Source organism: Ictidomys tridecemlineatus, unplaced genomic scaffold (assembly GCF_052094955.1).
Source record: "Ictidomys tridecemlineatus isolate mIctTri1 unplaced genomic scaffold, mIctTri1.hap1 Scaffold_51, whole genome shotgun sequence".
In the NCBI taxonomy this organism is placed as follows: Eukaryota; Metazoa; Chordata; class Mammalia; order Rodentia; family Sciuridae; genus Ictidomys; species Ictidomys tridecemlineatus.
This window is the reverse complement of record NW_027523338.1, coordinates 1,121,860-1,148,419: the sequence shown is the minus strand read 5'-3', so window position 1 is coordinate 1,148,419 and position 26,560 is coordinate 1,121,860.

Sequence of the window (26,560 nt, the reverse complement as noted above, 5' to 3'; positions counted from 1 at the left end):
TTTATTATTGGAAAAGTAAATATCAGGAAAATAAGCCAGTAGTGGAAATTTGGTTTAAATTGATGAGAACAGTTGTTGAGGCTCAGCAGGGTGTGGATCCTGGGCTGTCTGCGGAGAAGGTCTCCATGATGCTGAGGAGGTTGGGTCACGAGATGCTGCAGAAATACTTCAGGGAAACCAGGGCTGTCCTATTAGCTCTGTGTGTCCTTCCCTGCCCCTCCAGGCCACCCAGAGTCTTTTCGGTCCCCCAAAGCTCTCTAGTACTAGAGCCAGCAAGTGAATGTGTGTGCTTCATGGGGTGTCCCCCACTGCTCTTGCTCACTCTGCTCCATACATGGAGATCCCGACAGATGCCCTTACTGCAAATGTTCTTGCATTCGATACCTGCTGGCTCACTGGCTGGGAAACTCGGCATGGGTGTGTGTGTGTGTGTATGGAATGTGCACAGGGAGGCTCTGAGCCTGTGGGCTTCTTCTCTTCAGGGACCTCAATCGGAATCAGATTCAGTTGATCCAGGGCCTCACATTCCAGGGCCTGGACAGCTTGGAGGTGCTGAAGCTCCAGAGAAACAATATCAGCAAGCTGACTGATGGTGCTTTCTGGGGGTTGTCCAATATGCATGTGCTGTAAGTGTGGGCGGGCCCTGGCAGGGCTCCAGCCCAAGGGTGAGGCCATGGCCTCTGCAACCTGCCTCTGTGGGGAGTGGGGAAGCCTGTGTGTGTCCATTCAGCTGAGCACTAGGTAGAGAGTAGGCCACCTTTCCTTTTTCTTTCTTTTTTTTTTCTTTTGGTACCAGGGATTGTACTTGACCCCTGAGCCCCATCCCCAATAAATTTTGTATTTTATTTAGAGACAGGGTCTCACTGAGTAGCTGAGCGCCTCACTTTTGCTGAGGCTGGCTTTGAACTCATGATCCTCCTGCCTCAGCCTCCTGAGCTGCCTCGATGACAGTCCTGCTCCACCGCGCCCAGAAGGCCACCTGTCCTTTGAGCCTTGCTGTGGTCCCAACTCAGTGTTTCTGCAGACTCAACCAAATCTGTTGGTGTTTCCATAGCAGAGTAGGAACATCTCTTGGAGGAGGTTTTTGTGAATCAGGTCAGGTGTTGCAGGAAGGAGCCCCATTCCTGGGCCTCCTCCCACCCCCCACTTTCTCGCTGTGGAACAGATCCTTCCCCACATCCTCTCCACTCCCACACTCCACAGGAAGCTCCTTCCCTCCCCATTTTGAGTTTGACAGTCTTCCTTGATGTGCAGGTGGACCCAAAATATATAGTTCATCACAGGAGATTTATTTTTGTCTTGTGAGCTCATCAAGGCACTTGTTGCAGATGTGCAGCTTTTTTTTTTAAGAGAGTGAGAGAGAGAGGGGGACAGAGAGAGAGAGAATTTTAATATTTATTTATTTTTTCTTAGTTCTCGGCGGACACAACATCTTTGTTTGTATGTGGTGCTGAGGATCGAACCTGGGCCGCACGCACGCTAGGCGAGCGTGCTACCACTTGAGCCACATCCCCAGCCCAAGATGTGTAGCTTTTATCAAGAGAATGTTATCTTTGGCCAGATGTGTCCAATATCAGAGCCAAGGCCTGCCAGAAACAAAGGCAACATTTTAAAAAAAGGCAGAGGAACGCAATCTGCTGTCGTTCAACATTTAAATTTGTTTATTTTTCATCAGAGGTGATGCCTCTGCGTGAATGAATCAGATAGTAAACAAAGCAGCTGCTGCCCACCCATTGTCCATCCCCTCCCTCCATCTCCCTCCCCATCCCTGTTCTTCTCTCAGGAGACAGTTGGGTCTCAGCAGTTCCTCTTGGTTTTCCTGTTTGTGGTTGGTTACTTCCAAGTTGACACACCTGCACCAATATTTTTACCCACTTCTTTCCTTCACTACTTGTCTTTATAACTTAAACCAAGCCCAGAAGCTTAGGTCCAGGCCCCACGGAGTACTGTGCAGAAGCATCTCTGCTTTGCATGACCAGGATGCCAGTGGCTTCTCCTCCTTTGCCACTTCAGCTGGGCTGGAGCTCTGTGGTGCATATTCCAGAACACTCTTCCTTCCTCAAGCCTGTCATTTAGAATCTGAAGTTCTAAGTTGTTGATGGTCTGAGGATGAAGAGAATTTTCAGAAGAAAACAGTGTGAGGCTCTACCATTTCGTTTTTATGTGGAATGAATTTATACAAATTAGGACGGGTGATGGTGGTGTGTGCCTGTAATCCCAGTGGCTCAGGAGGCTGAGGCAGGAGGATTGCAAGTTTGAGGTCAGCCTCAGCAACTTACAAAGGTCCTGTCCAGAGAGACCCTGTCTCTAAATCAAATATAAAAAAAATGGTGGGGGTGTGGCTCAGTGGTTAAGCATCCCTGACTTCAATCCCTGGTACCAAAAAAAAAAAAAAAAGAGCAAAATGTGCATTCGTAACTTCCATGAGAGAAACCAGGTGTCTGGGCAGAGTTGTCATTGGTGAGGATACTGAGACGTGAGGGAATGGCACACGGATACTCTTCATTCAATGGGGTCATATTCCGAGAAGCCCACTGTGAGCTGAGGATGTCATAAGTTGAAAATACACTTAATATCTAGTCCCCAGGGCATTCTAGCTTACAGCACAACACATGGTAGAGTGTCAGCTGTTGTCTCTGGTGAGCACAGGGCTGACGGGGAGCCATCTCTCTGCCACTCCCAGCATTGAGAAAGGATTGTACCAGTTAGGAAAGATCTAAATTTGGAATTCCAAGTGGAGTTTCTGCAGAATGTGTGTTAGTCTCCATACCTTCATAGAGTGCGAACATCACAAGTTGGAATATTGTAAGTCAGGGACCTACTGTACATACTTAATGAGTTTGTAGGGAGCCAGATCCTCGCACTGCCCACAACCCCAATGTACATTCTGTATTCCCTCTCCATATAGCGCCATGAGGTGGATTCTACTGGATATTTCCATTTCACAGGTGTTCAGACTCATTAAGCCATCAAAATGGCAAAATCAAGATTTAAATCTTGTTGTCATGGAGCCAGGAGTAGTGGCACACACCTGTAATCCCAGCTTCTCAGGAGGCTGAGAGAGGAGGATCATGAGTTCAAAGCCAGTCTCAGCAACTTAGCAAGGCCCTAAGCAACTCAGTGAGACCCTATCTCTAAATAAAAAATATAAATAGGGCTGGGGCTGGGGCTCAGTGTTTAAGCACTCCTGGGTTCAATCCCCAGTACCAGAAAAACAAAAATCATACAGTCATTGGATCCCAGAGCTAATGCCATGTCTCCTGGCACAGTAGATTTTATCAGTTGATTGAGGATAAGGGCTGCTTCCCTTTTCCCCTTCTCTCTCTGTTCCTCTCCTGGCTTTGCCCTTGCTGAGAGCTCCTCTGCCCACTCATCTGTCTGGTTCACTTTGACTCAGCTAAAACTGACTTATGGATAACGTCCCCTGCCCTTCCCAACTTTCTGAGTATGTCTTGGCCTTCAGACCCTCCACTGGGGTCTGCCCGTCTTCTCTCCATCATGTGTGTGCACAGCAGGGGGTCTCCAAGCTTCCCTTGTGCTCTTACATCCTCAGTGTGACCACCGTGTCTAATTGGAGCGCTGACCAGGCACACTCCGGAGCGCTGACCAGGCACACTCCGGGTATTGGGTAAAGGTCGGACTCCTTTACCCTGGCGTTGTCATTGCAGACACCTCGAGCACAACAGCCTGGTGGAAGTGAATAGCGGCTCCCTCTTCGGCCTCATGGCCCTGCACCAGCTGCACCTCAGACACAATTCCATCTTGCACATCCACCGAGGCGGGTGGAACTTCTGTCAGAAGCTGTGTAAGTTGTAAGTGCTCTCGGCTTTGGGGTGTGGAGGTAGATCCTCCAGAGCCCAGAGAGCAGTGGACTAGAAAGGGGTGCAGGCCTCTGGGGCAAAGGCAGCTCAGAGGCAGGCCTGCCAGTGGCCTTGTTCTGGCAGAAAGAAGGACAGATATCCAGGCCAGCCAGGCCCAAAGCAGGACTGTCAGGGCTTTGAGCTCCAGGCCCTTCCTACATCCTAATTTTGGATTAATAGAGGTGTAACCTGTCAGTCCCCATGAGGAGCCTCTGTCCCCAGGGATTTCTTGGGTATGGAAAAAGCTCCTGAAGTCAAGGGCTCTGTCTGGGAAGGGCAACCTAAAGAACCCTTCTCACTGTAGCTTATTGGAGAGGGATGGTACCTTAGGCCTCTGGGCCATGGTGTGGCACACCTGTAATGCCAGTGACCTGGGAGGCCAAGTCAGAGAATCACAAGTTTGAGGCCAGCCTCGGTAAACTAGTGGGACCTATCTCAAAAAAAAAAAAAAAGAAGAAGCTGGCAATGTGGCTCAGTGGTAGAGCACCCCTGAGTTTAAGCCCCAGTATCAGAGAGAGAGAGAGAGAGAGAGAGAGAGAGAGAGAGAGAGAGAGAGAGACACTGGGAGCATGAACAGAACAATGGCAACCCACTGACTGTGAAAAAAATTTGTGTGTCCTCAGCGCTTGTATCTCGGTCAGCTTCCCCAGGGACCTGGCTCCTCTCTTTACCTGTCGTGCCTGGTGGAGAAGGTGAATGTGAATGGAGGCTCACAGCCCCCCCCTCCCCACCCCGCATCCCTTTGGAAGATCCCCAGGCGAGACACCCAGGCTGGGCCTGAGAGCACCTGAGCTCACTGTTGCCCAAGCTGAGAGCCACAGTGGTGACCCCTGGAGAGGGAACCTGGGTCCCCTCTCTGTCCTGCATGCACAGCTGGAGCTGCGTAGCCGAGGGTTGGAGAATGTGGCCATGTTTCCGTGTCTGCACCCGTTTCTAGATCTCTGCTTGTGTTGGGGGAACAGGTCCTTGCTAGGTAGAAATTTTCAGTTTTACAATGCTCTAGTTTAGTCCGGTTGGGTTTCTTTATTTTTCAGGAGAGTTTGGGAGGGTTTTCTACTTTCCCACTTGTCGTAGGCTTGGCCTATAAAAATTGTTACTTAATGTGAGCAAGTGTTACGGGTGCCAGGCACACTCGCAGGGGCCTCGGAACTTCATGCTGCGCTCACTGCCAGAGTCCTTACCCGGTCCCTCCCGTTGTGTGTCCCTCGCATCAAGAGCTCATATGCATCCCTCTGGTGACCTGGCGTTTTGGTCTCTGTGGGTCAGTGGTCAGAGTGTGTGCCATGCAGCAGCCTGCCTCTCCCTCCTGCTCACTGCCCTTGGACTTAGGGTGTTAGATTCGCCCTCCTGGTGCTTTAGGGTGCTGCTTCGTCTCTCTTGTGGTATTGGATGACAAGCTCTTTGCTCAGGCAGGGACCGCATGAGGGGACTCCAGGGACACGTGGTTCTCTGTTGTCCTCGGCCAGGAGCCCTGGGGAAGCAGGGCAGGTGTTGAGTCCCACAGTTCTGAACCTGTCTAGTTCCTAGGGTGAGGAGCCACCATCCTGCTACTCGGCAGAGGGTGTGTGACCTCCTTGGAGAAGCTGTGCTTCAGAGCCTTGATGGGGCTTTGAGTTCCCTGCTCCTCTTTCTGGCTGTGGACCGCTGTCTGCTGTGCCCTTTAGAGGGGCCGGGGGTCACTGATGCGTGCCTTGACCAGTTCTAGAAGCTTGCCGTGTTCTCAGGTCACCTCAGAGCCAGGCTGAGGGTTGCTTTCCCACCCCTCCCATAAGCTAAATTCCTTAATTGCAGGTGAGGATATAATTTTGGTCTCCTGCCAGGTCCTGTGACTGACAGACACCATGACTTATTTCTCCAGCAGGGAAAGAAAGCTGCCTGCTGCCCCATTTAAAAACCCATTAATCTTCACTGATACTATTTTTCTTCTTCCTGACCCAGCCCAAACTTCCCATTTTTCAACCAGAGATGACCCATATGCCAAGTGATCAGCGCCAGGGTTGTGTCAGAAATGCAAGTGTGTCTGGGAGGAGGGTTGGAGTCTCACATGCAGGCTAAATGGGTGATTTGGGGCGTGTCCTGTCCTGCTCACAGGGAGAGTAGGTGACACTCAGGCCAGAGCCTCCAGCCTGAGGCTGAGGCCCTGCAATGGTTGTCCCAGGCAGGGATGCATGGCGCCCTCTGCTGTCCAGCGCGTGGAGTGGCAGCATCTGATCCACAAGGGACCTATGGTGTCGGGCCTCTGCCAAGAAAGGTCTGAATCAGGACCAGCCTAGACACCAGCAGGGAGGTTTTGTATTACGTGACCTTGTGCCGTCCTTACAGTTTAACCACACCAGGACCTGCATGGCCATTCCCGTTGTTAGAACAGGTGGATGACCTAGCTGCACGTTCACTGTGAGATACTCCCTGCCCACGGAGATCCCATGGGCTGTTGTAAGCAACTCCGTGAGGCCTGATAATGACTTCAGCCCTTTCACCTCTCCAGGATCCTGTCCTTCAACAACCTCACGTGGCTGGATGAGAAGAGCCTGGCCAAGCTGGGCAGTTTGAGCATCCTGCACCTCAGCCACAACTCCATCAGCCACATCACTGAAGGCACCTTCAAGGGACTCAAGAACCTGTGCATCTTGTATGGCATTCACTGTGGGGGTGACCGAGCGACAGCGTCCTGGGCAAGAGAGCAGAAGAGGGCAGAGCCGGTGCCCCAAAGGCCTCTCTGAGAGTTCTATGAACTCCACTCCCAATGGCTTTGGGTGGGAATTGGACTCCAAGCTGATGTGTTATGTGTGCATAGCTGATGTTGAATGTCTCCTTCCCCTGGGATGGTGCCTGAGGGAATGACAACCCTATAGTGTTGTGTCACCAAGCAGAAGCTGCACATTGTGCCTGTCAGGACACTGGGTCCTGCTGTTGAAGTGAGCGTCCCCAGGTGGGCAGCCTCTGCCACACTGTCCCTGAAATCATTTTTTTTCTTTGTATACCAGTGATGGATCTCAGGGGCACTCAACCACTGAGCCATGACCCCAGCCCTATTTTGTATTTTATTTAGAGACAGGTCACCTAGGGGAAAGGAACACTCCAGCAGCACCAGGAAGAGCTATATTGAAGAACTATCAATGGCTGGGCATGAGGGACTACCTGAGCTCAAAACCTGGAACAAGGAAGGGCAACATCCACCCCGTGGTCACAGAGGGCTCTGCTGCTCTTAGTGGGAAAACACCTTCATTTAGGCCTGGCCAGTGGAGAGCTAGGAAGGACCTCAGGAGTAGCTCACCTCCCCATTCAGAGGCAGATCCAGAAAGACCAGCCTCTCAAGCTCTCCAAAGGCAGACCCAGGCCACCTCGCAGTATCTCCACATGGCTCCTCTGTGCTGGAATGCTCCACACTGCCCAGGGGAGCCCTGCAGTCTGGGGCCAGCCCATCCAGATGGGGCAATGCAGTGTGATGGCCACATCTTCCAGCACAGCCTTGCCACAGAGCTCCCAGGGACAATGGGATAAAACCCAGCAGAAGAGGGGATCCAAGCAGCATGGTTCCCTCCTTAAGTGGTCACTCAACACAAAGCACAGGTGGTCAACCTAGAGCTGTGCACCAAGATCCGCTTTTCTCTTTCCAATCTAATGCATAAACCTTTGCACACCATGACAACAGACAAGACAAAACAGTATCGTGAACCCCAGGTGGCTGCCACACACCCACTTGTGTTTTCATTACCTTCTCTGTTTTTCCTCACTGAGAGACTACCCAGCCTGTCTCTTGTGATGCTATTGCCTGCCTCACCCCCAACCCCCTTCAGGGGCCCTTGGAGACAGAGGGCCAGGTAGTATAAGTGTGTGTCCAATGGATTTTATTTGTTCGTATTAGTTATGTAGGACAGTAGAGTGTACTTTGACATATCATACATATGTCAAATCATCATGGAGTCTAACTTCCCATTCTTGTGGTTGGACATGACCTGTAGTTTCCCTGGTCATGTGTTCATATATAAACACAGGAAAGTTCTGTCCCATTCATTCCACTGTCTTTCCCATTCCCATCCTTTCCCTTCCCCTCATTTCCCTTTTTCTAATGCAATGGATTTCTAATATTCCCCAGCCACCCTTGTTTTGGGCTAGCATTCACAAATCAGAGTGAATATTTGACCTTTGTTTTTTGGGATGAACTCATTTCACTTAACAAAATAGTCTCTGGTTCCATCCTTTTACCTGCAAATGCCATAATTTCATTCTTTAAGGCTGAGTAATATCCCATTGTGTATGTACACTATATTTTCTTTATCCATTCATCTGTTGAAGGGCACCTAGGTTGGTTCCATAGCTTAGCTATTGTGAATGGGGCTGCTATAAACATTGATGTGACCGTGTCACTGTAGTATGCTGATTTTAAGTCTTTTGGATATAGACCAAGGAGTGGGATACCTGGATCAAATGATGGTTCCATTCCAAGTTTTCTGAGGACTCTCCAGACTGCTTTCCAGAGTGGTTGCACCAATTTGCAGTTCCATCAGGAATGTATGAGTGTGCCTTTTCCCCACATCCTCACCAACACTTATTGTTAGTTGTATTCTTAACGATCACTGTTCTGACTGCAGTGAGATGGAGTCTGCAGGAGGCCTTTGTAGGCCTTAAAGTGAATGCACCTTCAGCCTGTCGTTGCTCCTGAATTCTAATAGAGGAAAAAGTGTTTCCTCTCAGAAGGGGCAGGACTGTGTGTGTCCGCCCTGGGATCTCAGTGCAGGTCAGCTTCCCCTGCCTCTCACTAGACAGGCTGACTGTACATTCATTTTCCCCCTTTTCCCCCACCCTGTCTCTTCCTGGATGTTTGGAATCTGCAGGACTCTGTTTGGGAACAAGATCAAGTCCATGGCTAAGAGAGCATTCTCAGGGCTGGAAGGCCTGGAGCACCTGTGAGTATCTTGCCAGACCTTGCCTGACCCCCAGGCCTGCCAAGGGCGGCAACCGAAAAGTTAGCTAGAATTGAATGGCATCTTTGTAAACTGAGAAACAGGCTGTTTAGATGCGGCAGCTGCCTCAATGCTGGTGCTTATCTTGCCTGTGCCAGAGCAGTCACAGAATACATGGCCAGTTGGTGTGATTCCCATGAATGCAGCTGGTGTGCGGACTCCGCTGCCCTGTGTCGCTGCTGCCCCCGCTCCTCCCTGGGCCCTGATCTCCTTGCCACCCCCACTAGGCCAGCCAGCAGAGTGACACTTATGGCACCCCACTGGGAGCTTCTCTGGCTGGCCCTGGGAGTAAGGGGACCAGCCAGCCCTGAGAACTTCACATCCATCTGGGGTAGCTCCTTCGAGTGGGTGGGCTTGAGTCTGTTTCCTCTTTGCACCAAGTTCAACCCCTGCACCAAGTTCAACCCTGGTTCTGCTGGGAGAGCCTGTGGCAGTTGACTTGCTGAGCAGGCCTGCACCCGCCTCTGAGCTGCCCTTCAGACAGGTTGGGTCCCCGTGTCACCGCATGTGCTGTGTCAACACGTGTGAGAGCCACTTCCTGTGGAGTTATCACCTCTGGGTCACCTGAAACCAAGGCTGTCAGGGAAAACCTCCGCATCTCCTGGCTCAGACACGGGGCTGGCTGGAAGGGCACCTGGGGTTTCTTGGCACAAGTCCTTGTGTTGTGTTTCAGGGACCTGGGAGAGAATGCCATCAGGTCTGTGCAGCTGGACACCTTTATCACGATGAGGAATCTTAAGGAACTGTAAGTACCGAGGCTTCCTGGGGCCCTTATGAATATGAGGAAGAACTTCCAGAGTAACAAACCCTTGTAATTGCTTTACGCTCACATTTTTAATAGCTATGATAGTTTATAGGTAGATGCAAGTTAAACTGTTTAAAAAAATACTATGGGGAAGCTGGCTTGGTGGTGCACGCCTATCATCCCAGCAGCTTAGGAGGCTGAGGCAAGAGGATTGCAAGTTCAAAGCCAGCCTCAGCAACTTATTGAGGCTCTAAGCAACTCAGTGAGACCCTGTCTCTAAATAAAAAATTAAAAGAGCTGGGGATGTGGCTCAGTGCTTAACTGCTCTGGGTTCAATTTCAATCCCCAGTTACCCCCAGTCCCCCAAAAAGCTATAATAACAGAAAGTAGACTAATATAGGTAGAGAATATAGGATTGGGGATAGGTTTAGGGAAGAAAAAAATATTTAGATTGAATCATGTTACATTTAAATGACCAAGAAATTAGAGTAGAGGACATATGAGAGAGACCTTTCCATGAAAATACAGTTTTCATGACAGTTCTTTTTGAAATTTTTGTGCACCCCTCTGACCCTCTACATTCAACTGAAGAAATGTTTTGTTCTATTTTTAAAGGGACACATTTGTACTTCACTATCTGATAAAGAATATATGCACCAGGCAAAAACATTCTTCAAGTCAGTTGTTTAGAAATGCATTTTTTTTTAATTAAACTCAGTTGCCATTTTTGCTGCTGGTTTAAATTGTATTCCTGTTCCTCAAAGTGACTTGAGCCACTTCTGCTTTAAAACTTGGTCAAACTCATGTTACTCTTTTTTGAAACAGAACTTTGCATTTTTTAAAATCTTTTTTATTCATCCTTTTCTTCTCCCCTAGTGGCATCTGAGCCAAAGTAAGCCCATATAGCATCATGGAGGTAGGGACCCTATTTAACCCAGCCTAGGAAGTTTATTCACTTCTCTCCTAGTATGGGAAAACATTTTGCGTTGTCACCTTCCATGTGTTTTAATCTGTATTTGTTCTCCTGCAGTTTCAAGGCAGCGGTTTATAAATGACCAGAAGTAGGGCATTCCTCATGGATCCCAGACTCTGAAGACAGAGTCTGCCTGGCTGTGTGGCTTAGGATAAGGTCTTTAGCCTGTTAGTATGTGACTTTCCTTGCCTGCGAAACGGAATTGCAACAGGATCTACCTTATAAAGTTTTGTGAGAATTAAATGAGCTGACATAGGTAGAGTACTTAAAATTGTGGCTGACACCTAAAGGGGCTACCTAAGTTTTAAATTTTGTTAATTCCTTGCCTTGCACAAGGATGGGATATAGAAGCTTCATTGAAATCCAACGCTGTCTTTTGTAAAAGCTTAAAGCTACCAGGAGACTTAGGTGTCCTAAGAATGAAGGAGAGGAGAGGGAGGCAAATGCCTTACACCAAGGCAGAGGGATGACAGTCCTGATGGTGCCTGGGAAAGGAGGCTGGTCTTGGAGGAAATGGTGGTGTGGGGACAAAGGGAGGCTGGACTCAGAGCAAAATGATCACTGACCCTGAAGGGACTGTGCAGGTTGGCATAAGGGGCAGCCTAATAGGTACTGGGTGGACTCATGACAGGTGATCAGGGGAGCATCCTCAGTGAACCTGTGCAGTTCTCAGGGAGAAGACTTCCACGACAATGGGAGCTTGATCTCCTGGTTCAGTTAGGGACTTGAAGTGAGCTACAAATCAGGACAAAAAGTGAGCTACTTTAGAGAAAATGCAAAGTTAAGCAACTGCTTGCACAGGTGAGTTAACAGGGGCACAGTCGGTTTCAGGTAGGAGCAGGGGATGGGAGGAGCAGCACACACATGTTCCCTGTATACTCTTTGTTTTTAATTAAAGAAAAATGCTCTTCCCCTTCCTCCCCTGGGAGAAATAGAAGCAGAGTCCTCAGGCTCTGAGTTTAACCAGGACCTCCCTAGAGTAGCAGCCAGGCAGGAAGATTTAGCCGCCTTCCCCCACTTTCCTCATACCTCTCCCCAAGACTGGCTGCCCTTTTGTGTTCCACTTCCTGTCCTTCTCTTAAGGGCTCCCCTGTGCAGCTGCTCCACAGCTGGTGGCCCTCCAGTCACCTCCTGCCCCCATCACTTCCCTGTTGAAGGGAGCCTGGGGAGAGTGGAAGGTGCTACGTCAATATGAGATATTTCCTCCCCTGCCCCTCAGCTGTGCAGTTCAGCTGTGTGTCCTCTGGCACCCACAAAATCAAACACCTGCCTTCCAGATGTTTGCACCAAAAGACCAGCAAAGCTGAAGGCAACCAGTCCCTGAGAACAGAGACAGGTATTTAGTTGGAAGCAACATTATATGCAATTCTTGACCTGAAAAAAGACCTGGAGAAGGGCTATTCCCTTCCCATTCCTCTAACTTCTGGAAGCATGAAGCTGAACAATTAAATTCTTTATGCATTAAAGATATCTAATGGAAGAGTCAACTACTTCCTTTGGGTTCACTGTCAGAGGTTTCTTTTTATGACCAACAATATTTCTTTCTTGTTTTAAGGGAGACAGACTTATGCTCTACAGAGCTTATGCATAATTATCACTCCTTCTTTTCCCCCAGGAAAAATTTTTTAGGCAGAAAGGAAGTGTGGTGGTGTGCAGTGAGCACTGCCTTTGGGGTCACACCAGCCTGTGTTCCAATCTAGGCCTCGCCCCACCCTAGCTATGACCTGCATTAACCTGAATGTGGCAACTCTGTCCTCTTTAAAATCTGGATAGTAGCCCTGTTTGAAAGAGTTTGGGGGACTAAGTGGACAATGCCTGTGCATACCCAGCACTGTTGCTGCCTCAGAGTTTGACCTCAACAAATCATAGTTGTAGTTCCTGTTGTCCTGGGTAGCCTGCTTCTTAATTCATGAAAAAAAGGAAAAGAAAAATGTCCAGCTTGAATATCATCAGTTCACTTATGGGTGTCAGATGATGAAAGTGTTGAAGAAAACATGAAAACTCTTTAACACAATAGTCCAGAATTGTTTTATTATTATTATTATTATTATTATTATTATTATTATCATTATTATTATTATTGATTAAAAAATAAATGTCAGCAGAATGCATTACAAGTCTTATTACACATATACAGCACAATTTTTCGTATCTCTGGTTGTATTTAAACTATGTTGACACCAATTCGTGTCTTCATACATGTACTTTGGATAATGATGTCCATCACATCCCACCATCCTTGCTAATCTCCTGTCCCCTTTCTTCTCCCTCCACTCCTCTGCCCTAACTATTGTTCATCTATTCTTCCCACTATGAGTCAGACTCCTTAGAACAGAGAAAACATTCAGCATTTGTTTTTTGGGATTGGCTAACTTCACTTCGCATTGGCTTCTCCAACACCATCCATTTACCTGCAAATGTCATGATTTTATTCTCTTTTATTGCTGAGTACTATTCTATTGTGTAATATATGCCACATTTTTTTATCCATTTATCCACTGAAGGGCATCTAGGTTGGCTCCACAGTTTAGCTATTGTGAATTGTGCTGCTATAAACATTGATGTGGCTGTGTCCCTGTAGCAGAATTGTTAAAGGTGCACTTGGGGGCACTTGTTGAAACTGCAGAATCTTGTGTCCTATCATGTCTATTGATTCAGAATCTGGTGGCTGGGCCAGAGAACCACCATTTGACCAAACAACCCAAATAATTCTGATCACCTTAAAGTTTGAGAACTAATCTGTAGGGCATGTTTGTAAGGTCGGGTAGCTCTTAGGTCAAAGCAGGGATGCCACTGGATACTCCCTGGTGCTCAGGGCAGGAACTTTGCTGTTTCTTTGTCTTTCCCAAGACCTGATATTTAGCTGGTGCTCACCTTCCTGGGATCTACCTATCTCAGGATATTAGCATTTTTGGCAACCTGTGGGGTTCCCTAGGGACTGGGGGAGTTGGCTAAGAGAAAAAGGGCAACAGGAAGGGAAAGATTTGGCCTTGGTCTGGAGCAGCTGGCAGTGTTCATGGGATGCTGGTGGCAAGGAGAACCCAGTGCTGGCTGTGGTGGGAGAGACAGAGAAAGGAGCAGGTAGGACTTTGCAGTGTCCCCAGTATCTGGAGGGAAACTGAGAAATCTAGTTAGTCATTCCAGTGTTTCCACAGGAGCAGATATTGGATGCCAGATTTTTGAGAGGTTCGGGATCCCTTTTGAGAATAAAGTGAGGATCAAGGGAAACCAATGGAAATAGATAGGAAGCAAAGAGGAAAAATAAAACCCAACAAGTCATAGGCCAGTATGGATCATTGAATTCATGAATGAATGTATAAGGCCCTTCTGGGTGAAAAGCCCTGGAGATAAAAAGAGCCATCAAACCTGAGCATGGCTGCCAAGCCCAGCAGAGCAAGAGGAAGAGGAGGCTGGAGCAAGACTCAAGTGGGACTCACGTGGGAGCCCTTACCGAGCCTCAGATTTCCCATCCTACTTATGGGGTAAATAAGAACTCCTTTAATGGTTGTGGTGAGAAACTAAATTACATAATGTGTGAAAAGTCCCTAGCACAGTGCCTGCACGTGAAAGCACTCAGCAAGTATCACAGTTCCCTTAGGGATAAGAAAAGGTAACTCCTACCTAACACCAGATGCAAGTGGCACCATTAGTACCCAGTTAAAGCTGTTTTTGATATTCCAAGGACAGAGTGGACTTAGCTCCTGAATTTTGGAGCCCAGGTGCAGTTCACTGTAATTTATTCAACTAATAAACACTCATGCATCCAAGAATAGAATTGTTTTTTAGATTTTTGAAATTTTCCTTAGTGTTTATCTGGAGCCCAAATAATCCTGGGTCATGCCACTGGAGACAGAAATGGAGAAATTACCCATCCCTCTGAAGGACAAATCTATGTACGTCAACTGTTTTGGCTATTTTATTTTTTATTATTATTATTATTTAAATGAGAAAAATATGGTTATATATATACTTAAAAACATGACTGAGGAAGTTTCTGGTTCAGAGTAAGATGGAGTAAGTACACTCCACCTTGTCTTTTCCTCTAAAGGCAAAGCCAGGAAATAATGCACTGGGCAGCTATTTGAGGGCTTTTGAAAGTAAATGGTAGATTGGGATATGAGAAAAAAATGTTCCAAGGGTCCCAAAGAAGTCAGTAGGAGGGAACTAGAGAAACAAAAAAAGAGAAGAAACAAAGAGAAAATAAAGAGTGACATGGCAAACCTCAATCCAAGCATATCAATAATTGCATTACAAGAAACACACTTAGAATGATGAACAGTCCTATGCTGCATGACAACATATGGTCAATAGCTACTTGTATGATGGTGGTTCCATAAGATTATAATGGACTGTTCAGTTCCTTAGCCCATATTTTGATTGGGTTGTTTGTTTGTTTGTTTTGGTATCAAAATTTTTTTTGTTTCTTTATATATCCTGGAGATTAGTGCTCTGAGGTGTGTGTGGTAAAGATTTCCTCCCATTCTGTAGGCTCTTTTCATGTTCTTGCTTGTTTCCTTTGCTAGAAGATGTTTTTTAGTTTGAATCCACTCCATTTATTGATTCTTGATTTCACTGCTTGTGCTTTCAGAGTCTTGTTAAGGAAGTCAGTTCCTAAGCCTGCATATTGAAGATTTGGGCCTACTTTTTCTTCTATTAAGTGCAGGGTCTCTGTTCAAGTGCCTAAGTCTTTGATCCACTCTGATTGAGTTTTGTGCAGGGTGAGATATAGAGGTTTTAATTTCATTTTGCTTCATATGGATTTTCAGTTTTCCCAACACCATTTGTTGAATGGGCTAAGGAACTGAACAGACACTTCACAGAAGAAGAAACACCATTAATCAACAAATATATATAAAAAAATGTTCAACATCTCTAGAATTAGAGAAATGCAAGTCAAAACTTCTCTAAGATTCCATGTTACTCCAGGCAAAATGGCAATTATCAAGAATACAACAATAATAAGTGTTGGCGAAGATATGGGGGAAAAGGTACACTCATACATTACTGGCAGGACTGCAAATTGGGGTGACCATTATGAAAAGCAGTATGGAGATTCCTCAGAAAACTTGGAATGGAAACACCATTTTACCCACCTATTCCACTCCTCGATTTATACCCAAAGGACTTAAAATCAGCATACTACAGTGATGCAGCCACATAAATGTTTATAGCAGCTCAATTTACAATAGCTAAACTATGGAACCAACCTAGATGCTCTTCAACAGATGAATGGATAAAGAAACTATGGTACATATACACAGTGAAATATTATTCAGCCTTAAAGAAGAATAAAATTATGGCATTTGCAGGTAAATGGATGGAACTGGAGACTCTCAGGCTAAGCAAAATAAGCCAATCCCCCCAAACCAAAAGCTGACTGTTTTCTCTGATAAGTGGATGACGATCCATAATGTTGGGAGGCATGCTGGGAAGAATGAAGGAACTTTGGATTGGTCAGAGGGGAGTGAGGGAAGGGGAGGGGATGTGGGGGTGGGAAGGTATGGTGGAATGAGATGGACATTATTACTCTAGGTACACGTATGATTGCATGACCAGTGTGATTGCATCATGCAATGAGCTAGAGGATTGAGATGTTGTGCTCCCTTTGTGTACAATGTGTCAACATGCATTCTGCTGACACGTATAACCAATTAGAACAAATTTTAAAAAAGATTATAAAAGACTGAAAAATTCTCGCTACCTAGTGACTTTGCATCCACCATACTCTGGTGCACCTTGCATTCCTCGTATGTGTGACGATGCTGGTATGAAAAAACCTACTGTTATGCCAGTTGTGGAAATGCACAGTACATGACACTTGATAATGGCAACAAATGACTCTGCTTTTTTATCATTTTTCCACAATGTACTCCTTCTACTTCTAAAAAAAAGTTTACTGTGGTACAGTGTGCCATGTCATGCTGGCAGCGACCTCATACATCTGTGTTTAGTGTCTCTGGATCCCATCATTTCCTCCTGTGCTTCCTTTAATCTCATGTTGTTGATACCGCGTGGCCTAAGTATGTAATAAGTATGCCATCATGGCTTGGGTGACCCTGAGCTTTGCACAACAAATTATGTAGCCACTTGTTTGTCAGAACACTTCCATGTTCTTAAGCAAAGCATGACTATGCAAATCAAAGGATGGAAGATGACTTATTAAGCAAACACCACAGGAAAGCTGTAGCAGTTATATTAATGTAAGACAAAGGAGACTTCACAGCCAAAAAAAAAAAAAGATAGAAAATTCACAAAGAAAACATGCCTGCCCTAAATGGTTTACTTCTAATGTCAGAGCTACAAAATTTATGAAGGAAAAACTAATATACCTGAAAGGAGAAACAGACAAATTCACAATTATAGTTGGAAATTTCAAATGTCCTTTCTCACTATTTGATGGAATGAGAGAAAATCAGCAAAGATGTAGAAGAACTGAACAGCATTCTCCACAGAACTTACCTATTTCTTAAAGAGTACTCTCCTCTCAGTACCAATGAAGTGCACAGTCTTTTCCTGACCATATCTTGGATCCTAAAACAAACAGACTTGAAAGAATTGAAATCACACAAAGCATGTTCTATGACCATAATGGAATTAAACTAGATACTAGAGAAATTTCTTGAGAAAAACCAAAACCATTGTGACTTTGGAATCTGGGAAGTTTTCTTAGAAACAAAACCAAAGCACAATCCATAAAAGAACAAACTGATGAATACGATGTCCTCAGAATTGAAAACTTCTGCTCTTTGAGAGGTTCTAGTAAGTGAATGAAATATTAAGCCATAGGCTAGAATATTTGCAAATAACTTATCTGATAAAGGACTTGAGTATATAATATAAAGAACTTTTTTAACTCAATAATAATAAAACAAAATGTGCAAAGAATTTGAACAGATACTTTATTAAAGAAGATAAACAAATGGAACATAAAGGGATATTCAACATCAGTAGTCATCAGGGGAATGCAAGTTAAGCCACAATGTCACTCGACTCCTACAGAAATGGATAATGTTAGTAAGGGCTGAGAACAGCTGGGGTTCAGCAAAACTGGGGATGGGGAGAGCACAGGGGCCATGATGCTGGTTCAATCAGATCATGGTGGGCTCAAGATTCTATTCTCCCAACTTCCGAGTTTCCAGATTTGGTAGAGGAGGGCCAGATTCAGAGCTGTGAAATTTTATGTTTCATTTTCAGACCCTCACCTTCTTCTCTTAGATATTTCCTACCCTTGAGGACAGGGAGGTAAAAGACTGACACTTTTGCTTCAGAGACCACAGTACATGGGCCCTTCTTTTAAGGACTTGCTATCTTCTCCTTCTTTGATTTTTAGGCCAGTCCCATACATCCTTGATCTGCCCTTTAAAATAATTCACTCCTACTTTGGATGCACAGATTTCCTCCTCTACCTTATTCCCAATTCTGGAAGCTTATGAATAGATCCCCAATCCTGGTGGTGGTTAGACTTTGTGAATTATTATCCCTTCCTGGTTTGATTTCTGCACCGGATGTCTCTGAGTGAAATTCCTAGAACCTTTGAATACTCAATAATTACTACATAAGAGGGTGGATAGAGAGTAAAGAGAAAAGGCAGCATGCGGAATTCATACAGAAGGTATGAGGAAAGAGTCAAATAGTGTCTTCACGGTACATTTATTCAGTCAGTCAATGTCTGTTGAGTACCTACCACATTCCCAGCAGGTTGAAGTTTAGTCATAAACTACAAAGGAGATTCCATTCTAGCCATATAAGAGACACAGTAAACAAATCGATAACTAGATAATTTGTCAAATGGTCAAAAGCATCGTGAAGACAATGGGAGCAGGGGAAGGGAACAGAGTGTCAGGCTCAAAGGATGGGGCTATGTTGGGTGGCCGGGGACTTCAGCATGGTGGGGTGTCTGATAGGTGACATTTAACAGAGACCTGAAGGCATTGAGATCATGAGTTGGGGAGAAACCTGGGAGAAGAACTTTCCTGAGAAATGGAAAGGAAAGTGGAAAGACCCCGAGGCAGGATTCTTCCTGGAGCATTAGTGTCACAGCCAGGAGCTGAGTCTACTGAGGTCCAGGCAGAAAATGGAATTTACCTTAGAAGATCCAAATACAGAGGCTGTAATGAAGGTGCTGCTTCCGAAAACAAGGGAAGAGTGTCAAGGAAACACACAAGGAGTGTGGAAGCACCCATAGACAAGGAACACCAGGAAGCTGTCTCCAAACCTAGGGTTAAGGGGACAAGGCTTGGGGGAGAAGGTGATGGGAGCCCTTTGATAGCTGAGTTAGGAGGGAGGGACTTCTCTGTGGAAGCTGTGGTGGGGAAGGGTGCAGTCATTTTGGAGCCATGTTGAAGCAGGGAAGTAGTCGGGGAGAGCATCTCTATTTTTCTCTTCTGTTCTCTGCTCTTCTACCAGTGCCCTCCACTGCCAAATCTAACCACATGCCAGATAGAAATGCCATCTTCAAATACAGAAGGGCAGAATGGGTGTGGGGGATGGAGTGAGTGATGGGAGACTTACACCAAGAACAAGAGGAGGAATGGCCAGCTGGTATAAAGAGGAAGAACATGCAAGTTTTAGTTCAAAGGCATTGGTCCAAATGCCCACCATGTAATCTAGCTGGAAGTCAATCCTCTTAACTTTCAGTGAGCAATTTGGACAGTGGTCTCTGCTGGGAAGGCTGAGTGGCCTTGTTTGTGGAGTGAATTGACCATTGATAAGGTCACCAGAACCAAGCTTCTGTTCCATCCTGACATCCCATTTGGCTGTGTAGAATGATTTTTTTTAGTTTCTGATAACACCATTTTCTATCTTCTCCCAGTTCTCAATCTCTTACTCAAGAATGAGATATAGTTTTTCTCATACCTGGGATTGCTTTCCTATATGTGGTTCTTTGAGAAGAACATGATTCAGTTTAGATCAAGATAGTTTGGGATTTATTCTTAAATTTAGACAAGCTTGCTTTTGAGGACAGGAGCTCTTAACAGATTAGGTTTTAGGGACAGTAGGCAGTGCTTCTCCATACCAGAACATGAAAGGGACACTTTTAAGAAGTCTCTATCCACCCAAAGAGGTGGCAGCTCCCAGAGCAGTTCAATTTCCAGCCAAAGTTTTGCCTGACAATTCCTCCAAATACAGTGTCTCTTTAGAAGGTGGATCTGGAGATTAAGAGGCCACATCCTGTCCTTAGCAGCTGACTCCTAAGATCTCTGGAGACACTCTGGCAGGTCTCCAGGAAGCCTTTGACTCCAGACTTCACCCCTGCACTGCCAGAAAATTCTGTAGGTCCCAGGTGGCCCACCTCCCTCTTGGTCTGGTACATAGAGGGCTGGAGTGGTCATGGAGGGAAGGAAGTCTCAATGACTCTGAAATTTGCAATATTTGGTTGTAGGGGAAGGACTGAATTGACCACTGGAAAGGAGAGAGGGCAAAAAAGGAAAGAGATAAAGTGAAATACTCCAAGACTTCTATCTTAAGGAGGAAAGCAAGTGGGTGGCCTCTCTTCAAGGAAGGTAGGCTATGGTGCTCATGGATAGCAAAAAGGTGGGTCCTCTGGGGCAGTTTGGCTGTGAATTCAGCAATCCTCATGGAGACAACTATGGCTCTTTTAATTATTAAACACTTAGCAAGTTGAAAAATAAAAGATGATTTAACCCTTTTAATGTTAGTTCTGTTCTGAAAACCTCTCTCTGTAGTAATCTCATGTGAATGGTTCAGGATATTCTAGAGCCGAGATTATCTGTTGAGGTTTGATGGGGAGAGTCCATGGTATCAACAGTGTGTAGAAAGATTTACTCTTTATTATTCTTGCAGCTCACTACAATTGCATGAGTGTGAGATGGAGGATCTGTAAGAAAGTTTCTGCAAATTATTCTTCAAAGGGTTTAAGGCTCTCAAATTAAAATTTAGAGTGGCTGAATGAAGAAAATGAGTTCTGAATTGTTTTATTCTTTAATAAATTTCAATTTCACTTTATCCTATACAAGCTTTGCGACTTTCAGGGGAAACCTCTACATTTCAGATTCCTCATGTGCAGTGGGCCAATATTACTATCATAGTGGGTGGTTGTAGGAATAAATGAGAAAACGGCAACCCAGAGGCATTAATAAATGCTTATGAAAGAAAACTATGTAGCAATCTTTCAGGATCTCCCTAGTGAGTTGGATATGGAAAAATACAAATAAAAAAACAAGCAAGCTTCTTGGAACAATTTACACTCATCTCTATTTTTCTGTTTAAATCTTTCAAAATAGTGAATTAGAGGTAAAGCTAAAGGGGATAAATGATTATAAAGATTGATGAAAGAAATATTTGCTGGAGAAAATCAGGCAATAAAGTCACTGAAGCAAGGGAAGAAGAGTGACAAAAAGTTAGTGATGGCTTTTACACCTCCCAAAATACTGTGACCAAGAGAATTTCTATGTCAAACTGATCATTTTCCTCTATGCAGTGGTCTTTATGAAAACTTCCTTCATGATCAGCCAGGTAGAATTTGCTCCAGTGTGATCTAATAATAAGGCATATATTCCAATAGGTATATTACACTCTATGATGGGAACCTGCTAGTAAGCAACAAGTGGTAGGAGTTTTTGAGTGTGATTCTTTGTATTTTAAAGTCATTTTTGGATTGAAGTAGTGCCGCAGTCCGGCTGCAGCAAAATAACTGGGTGGTGACGAGCAACTTGTGTAGATTGATACAGCAGGAGTAGGAGCCATTTATTGTAGGACAACAGAGGTATTTATACATTCCACACAGCTTATCTTAATTAACATAACCTAGATACAGCAGTTAACCAATAAGGAATCTCCACACTTAATGACTCGCTGAAGTTACTTCACAAACCACTCCCTCTGGCAAAATGCCAGGCGCCATCCAGACTGACTTGTTTACAGACTCTAACATTTGCCAGGCGCCATCCTGACTTGTTTATAGACTCTAACAAAGTAGTATTGTTTAAAAATTTTCTTACTCTAGAATTCTCCAAATACATGCTAAAGTAAAAAGAATAGCACAAAAATGTTTTCTTAGTTTCAACAATTACCAATTCAGGGTCATTCTTGTTTCTTTCCTGTGGGTTCATCTCCCTTCCCATATTATTTGAAGCCATCACAGACATTACATCATTTCAGTCATAAATATTTCACATGTATCTAAAAAAAGGACAAAGAGTCCTAAAATTCCTCAAAACTATTATTATTATATAAAAAGTAAAATTAATTTCTTAATATCATCCAATATTCAGTCCTTGTTCAAATCTTCAATTGTCTCATGAATTTTCTGTTTAATCAGGATCTGGGTTAAGTTCACACATTGCTATTGACCATGAATAGACTGTTTTGCCTAACTTTTTAATTTGAAATAAATATATACTCACAAAAATGTGTAAAAATAATACAGAGAGGTCCTATGTCCCTATCACCCAGCTTTGCCCATGGGTACATTGTGTGTAACCAGAATACATGATCAAAACCAAGAATTGATATAGACACAATGCAATTAGCTAGAGAGCAGATTTTACTGGTTTTATGCATTGTCATCTTTCTTGTATGTCTTGTGTATAATTCTACAGTTTTTTAAATTCCATATATACTTCATATAACCTCCATTTCAGAAAAGACACAGAAATACTGTCACCTAGGTGGGATCTCCTTGCTAGCTAGGAGATTGCTCATCTTTACCCCCTGGAAACCACTGATCTGTTCTATATCTCTGAAATCTTAATTTTTAAAAATGTTATATAATCCGAATCATAAAATAGGCAACTTTTTGATATCTCTATATTTATAATTACTTTTTAAGAGTTTTTAGTCATGTGTGAAAATGTGGAAATGACTCTTAGAACATGAAACGCCTACATATCTATTTTAAGCAGATGAATGTCCATTCATCCAACACTTACATTTTGAGAATTGAAGCTATTCTTGTAGCTCAATGGTAGATAAAAACTAATTGCTTTCTTGTGACAGTGTCTGCATCACGTGTTTTGCTTGGTAAGGTTGTCAGAGTAGTGTCCACGGTCATAAACCATGAGCTCTACAGAAAGCGGATGTTAGGCTTGGCCTGGGTTTTCTTCTTTTCTCCCATCTCCTCCCATGTCTGGGATCTCCCGACTCCACCCATAGGATTAGCCTGTCTTAGTTCATTTAAGCTCCTCCAACAAAATACCATAAACTGGGTGGTTTATATACAGAAATTTATATCTCACAGCTCTGGAGACTCTGGGGGCACTGGTGTCTATGAGAGCCTGCTGTGGATCCATCATTGATGTCTTCCCACTGGGTCTTCATGTGGTGGAAGAGACCAGGTCTCAGGGCTATTATAAGGACACCAGTCTCACCCCTGAGGGCTCTGCTCTCTGGACTTAATCATCCCTAGCAGCCAGTCTCCCAGTAGAAGGAATTAGGAGTTCAACAAGTGATTTTAGGGGGATCTAAGCATTGAGCTCATTCCAGGCCTGTCCCAGGCTTTGGAACTAATCTTCATTGGAAGCAGAAATGACTATGGCCTAGACTCCCAGTATTTAGAAGACTGTCCTATGTCTGCACCTTACTTGGACTTTGTGCCCTGGTTCTGATCACAGAGTGACTTGAGTGTGGGCCACCACTCACCCTGAACTTCATTCTATCAAGTAGGTTTCTAGGGTCTGGTCACAGTTTAGCTATTTTCTTTCTGTCCAAGTACCTCTGGGGTTATGCTTATGCTTTTCTTTAGCAGCAAGGGTCCTGATGCTCACCCCAGGCTGAGGTCACCTTGGTTCCTTCAAGCCCACCTGCCAGTCAGGATAACCTTTTCTTGTTCCTGCATTTATGGTTCCCATGCTCCAGGCTGCCAGTTGCCTCTCAACCCTCCATCCCTGAACAAGTTGTCTTCCTGAACTACCACTAGTACCTGCTGCTGTTTCCTCTGCACTCCAAATTCTTCCTGCCAGATTGAACTTAAATCATATATAGTATTGTCATCAGATCAATATTGGCACCAGATTTGCCATGGTAGGTTAGGAGCCATTTTATCTAGAGGTACCAATTCTGAGACAATGTTTCTTAACTTCCCCTAAGAACACGTGCCTGCTAAAGGATCCACCCCACCCCAGCCTAGGACCCACCCCACCACAGTTTAGGAGGCAACTCCTAAGCAGCTTATGAAATTTCTCTTGCAGGCTATAAAGCTGCTCTGTGAGTGCCCACAGGCTGCTGCTCTCCTTGGAGGGATAGCTAGTTGATTTGCCTTGCGCTACTGACAATAAATCACTTCCGTGAGAGTAGTTTGGTCTTCGAACTTGACGTGGACTCTGCAAATGTCCTTTCATGTAGTTTGTAAGGTTAGGCAGCAGCGACCAAAAGGAGGCAGATTTTAAAAGGCTGTTGGACGAGGCTTTATTGAGATTTCGCTCCTGGTCGAGACCCTGAGACTGAAAGGATGAGTCTGAGAAGTGCAGAGGGCTGACCAGACTGGAATTTTTATTGGGCTTAGAGCAGAAAGGGAGGACTTGGGACTGGAAAAGGGATTTTTAGAGTCCCTTGTCACACTGGGGTTGGTTGGGGGAGCTGGCTAAGATCCAGGATTGGCCAGGAGACCCCGCAGATTGACAGGCTATTGTGTAAGCACCTGATTGGTGGTTCTGTCCTGCTTGGGCATGTGCACGGGTTGCATGGTGCTTTGCTCCTCCACCACCTCCATCACCTAACATAGTTCTAGCTGTCTTTTCTCCCTGTCCTTCATAGAGTCCAGTTTCTAGTTTTTGGTCCTGTGGCTTGACCTGACACAACAGGGTCATTGTCTGCTGTGTCCAAAAGTATTGTTACCAAAAGCTCCATCTGAAATATCACTCGCAGAGTCCAGGCAAAGTCTGAGGACCACACCACATTCGGAATCCTACGCGGGAGATTTATTGTCAGTAGCATGAAGCAAATCGGTAAGGCGGTCCTTCCGAGGAGAGCAACAGCCTGTTGGCACTCACTGAGCAGCTCTATAGCCCACAAGAGAACCTCACAAGCTACTTAGGGGTTACACCATGGCTGGGGTGGGGTTGACCCTTTAGCAGGAACCTGTTCTTACGGGAGGGTAAGCAGCCTTGCCTCAGGATCTCTAGATAAAATGGCTCCGACCTAAAATGGCAGATCTGGTGCCAATGTTGATCTGATGCTGATACCATCCTGGTCCCCAATGCCAATCCAATAACGAGGACATGGTTTTGAGAAAAGGGACAAAGTTTTATTTCTTTGCTAACAAAGGAGAAACACAGGGGATTCCTGTCCCAGAGGCTATGATTCTAAGTTAAAATAAAAACAAGAACAAATTAAAGAAATCTCCAATTTGGTCTTCATGTGAATTTAATGTTTATGATTTAAGAAGAAATATCTATGAAAATGGCATTGTGTTATGTAAGAATAAAATAAGCAGTTTCTCCTCAGTATTATTTTTCACCATTTCACTTTCTGAAAGAAAAAAAATGTTATTTTAGGAGGTGTACGACTAAAATCATAAGTAATTTTTAAGGATGTTGAGAGTTATGTTCAAACTGAGGATCATTAGAGCTTTTCTGGAAATAAAAACAAAATATCTATGACATCAAAATTATCCAAACTGAAAACTCAAAAGAATTTTCTTCTCTATTTAGAAAAAAAATGTGATTAAAGAGACTGGTGTCAGGGCCATGGTGGGGAGGGATATGACAAGGTAGAATAGAAGGATATACATACATTTCTTTACAGTGTACAATAAAATAAATGGGTGCAGATGGGAATGGTGGCCCATGCCTGTAATCTTGTTGGCTTGGAAGGCTAAGGTAGGAGAATTGTGAGTTCAAAGCCATCCTTAGCAACAGCAAGGTTCTGAGCAATTTAGTGAGACACTGTCTCTAAATAAAATACAAAAACAGCCTGGGAATGTGGCTCAGGGGGTAAATGACCCTGGGTTCAATCATTGGTATATATGAATTAATATAAATTTGGATAATATAAATTTGGTAAATTTATATGTTAAATTTACTAGAATTCCTTTAAAGGCTCAAGAATGCTAGCAATTATAGATAATATTTACTAGCAATTTTTATGTGCCATAGAAAATATGTCAAATGAGTTAAGTGCTTTTACACAGATACAATTATTAATCTCAATTAAGAAATAAACAAAACTGAGGTTTGTTACTAATCTGAATTCTCCCAGTTAAGGAACAATAAAGTCAGACTCTAATGCCCATGTGCAAACCTCCAAAACATGAGCTTAACTCCAACATGCTATATATTGACCCTCTTTGAAAATCAAGGGCAACCATTTACCACAATGTTTGTATTAGATTAGTGTATTTTATTGACAATATCTAACTAATGAGGGAGGTGTAACACAAATGGAGGGAAGGGGTATATCAAATATTCTTCTGGCTTGATCACTGAGATTATACCATAATTTATCCATTCAGATTGTCTACCTACTAAATGAAAATTAAACTAGATTAAAGAAGGCCACCATTCTACAGAAGTGATATTTTTGGTGGTGTTATTGGTTGTTATGCAAATTCATCATATAATTTTAAACATTTAAGTGAAAAATTCTTCATAAAATTTAACTTTAAAGTAGTTAAATATAATATGCATTAATTCATCCAACACATACTTTCTATATAGTAAAAACACCTTGGTAGGTACTTTGAGAAAAATAAAAGTTAAAAAGAGTTTGTTCTTTCCATGATACAACAATCTACTTGCATGGCTTATAAAATGTTAAATTTCATATATAATTATTAACATTCAAATAATACAAAACACATGCTTTCAGCATAAAATTCATAAGCTATTTATAAACCAGTACAAAATAATATAATATGAAAGCAGAGAACATGAAATAAAGACTTAGCAACATGCATAGGCATGATAAAGAAAGAGGATTGGAAGGATGGGTTTTCATCTAGAACATCAAAAAAGTGATAAAAATGAATGGTTGAAGAGAAAGGGAAAGTTTTGGTCAGGTTTTCTGCTTCTGTGACTAAAGGAACTGATAACCACATTGTAAAGGAGAAAAGGTTTATTTA